The sequence below is a fragment of the Neopelma chrysocephalum genome, unplaced genomic scaffold (assembly GCF_003984885.1).
Source record: "Neopelma chrysocephalum unplaced genomic scaffold, ASM398488v2 Primary Assembly neopelma1_94915, whole genome shotgun sequence".
NCBI classification, from domain to species: domain Eukaryota; kingdom Metazoa; phylum Chordata; class Aves; order Passeriformes; family Pipridae; genus Neopelma; species Neopelma chrysocephalum.
The window spans coordinates 1-1,987 of NW_020923618.1; the positions used below are offsets into that span (position 1 = coordinate 1).

Below are 1,987 nucleotides of genomic sequence, written 5' to 3' on the forward strand. Positions count from 1 at the left end.
GCGGGAAGAGGATCGATCGCGTCTCCACTGATGTTGCCACAGGTGAGGGACTGCAGGTGTCCCCCAGGGCCTCTCAGGGAGCGGGGCTGGAGTGGGGTCCAGGGGCAGCCTGGAGGAACTGGGGGGCTGGGCTGTACTGGAGGGGACCAGAGAACTGGGGGCAACTGGGAGGACCCCGGGCACTGGGGAGAACTGGCAACGGGGTGATGTAGGGGGAACTGGGGGCAACTGGGGGCAATTGGGGGCAATCGGGGGCAATCAGGGACTGGAGAATACTGGAGATTGAGGGGAGCACAGCACTTGGAGGGACTGGGGGCAATTGGGGATTGGGACAAACTGGGGACCACTGGAAGGAATTTGGGGAATCTGGGCACCGGGGGAACTGGGGGGAACTGGGGACAGCTGGAAGGAACTGGGGGGATCTGGGCCCTGGGGGCTGGGGGGAACTGGGTAGAACTGGGTCCTGGGGGAAACTGATGGGAACTGGGGGACTTGGTGGAATTGGGGAATCAGGGGGAAGGGGGGAGGAACTGGTGCCTGGGGAAGACTGGGAGCTGTGGAGAACTGGTGTGAACTGAGGAGTGGGGGAACTGGTGGGAAATGGGGACTAGGGGGAACTGGGAAAACTGGGTACTGGGGAGAGCTGGGGCAAAGAGGCTGGGGGAATTGGGGACTAGAGTGGAGCTGGAGACTGGGGGGACTGGGGGAAACTGGGCACTAGGGAGAATTGGGGGGCTGGGGGAAACTGGGGGGATCTGGGGGCTGGGGGGAACCAGAGGGCTGGGGAGGTCTGGGAGAACTGGGGTACTGGGGGGACCTGTAGCAAAAAGGAGACTTGGGGGGACTGAGGGGAACTGGGGGGAACCAGGGACTGGGGGAAACTGGAGATTAAGGGGAATGCAGCAATGGGAGAGATTGGGAGAAGATGTGGAGACTTGGGACAATTGAGGGGTGTGGGAAACTGGAGGGAAGAGGGGACTTGAGGGAACTGGGGGGAACTGGGGCCTGGGGGAAACTGAGGGGCACTGGGGCCTCTCTGCTGGGGTGCAGTGTGTGGGTGGGGCCCTGGGGCCATGAGGGTTTTGGGATGTCAGCAGTTCCCCCCCACAGGTGCCCCAGGGACCCTCTGGGTGGGCTCCGTGTGGCCCCGCAGTGCCCAACTGCACTGGGACCCCCCCCTCATCCCCCCTGATGGCTACGAGCTGGTGTACGGCCCCCCCGGGGGGCCCCAGCAGGTAATGGACCCCCTCAAGCACCCCAACCCCCCTCAGGGACCTCCCAGGGGGACCCCACCAGGTAATGGCCCCCCCCCCACCAAAATCCCCAGGGGACCCCTCAGGGGCACCCCAAAAATCCCCAGGAACGCCCCGGGGGGCCCCAGCAGGTACCAGTCCCCCTGAGCCCCAAAACCCCTGTGGGACACTGCTGTGGCCCCCCCAGTAACCCCTTGGGGGACTCCAACATGACCTCAGGAGACCCCAGTATCCCCTTGGAGGACGCCAATAGCCCCGTGGGGACCCCAATGCCTCCCTGAGGGACCCCAAAACCCCTCATGGAACACCAATAGCCCCCTGAGGACCCAAATAATGCCTTGCAGGATCCCAGTAACAACCCTGGTGATTTCAATACAACCCCAGGCGATCCCAATAACACCTCAGGGGGTCCCATTTACCCCCCTTTGGGCACCTCAATACCCTGGGGAACCCCAATCCACCCCCCGGGGGACACCAATAACCCTTTGGGCACCTCAGTGACCCCCCCGGGGGCCTCCAATCCTCCCCTGGAACCCCAATCCCCCTCTGTGCCCCCAGACCCTGCAGTTGCCTCCTGAGGCCACGTCGCAGCAGCTGTGGGGGCTGGAGCCGGCGGGACATTATGGGGTGCAGCTGTGGGGCCGGGGGGTGGACCCCCAAACCTCTCCCCTCGAGGCCACCTTTGACACCCGTGAGTGGGGGCAGGGGGGGATGGGGAGGCTCCTTGGGGGGGG

The 1,987-nt window shown here is 64.5% G+C and overlaps 1 long non-coding RNA gene across 1 annotated transcript; it reads left to right on the forward strand.

The window, feature by feature from the left end:
* LOC113980654 lies at positions 1 to 1,971 on the forward strand. The gene is made up of 3 exons (XR_003538190.1): positions 1 to 42; positions 1,111 to 1,235; positions 1,812 to 1,971. It is a non-coding gene; the product is annotated as an uncharacterized LOC113980654 (long non-coding RNA).
* Positions 1,972 to 1,987: the final 16 nt, after the last annotated feature.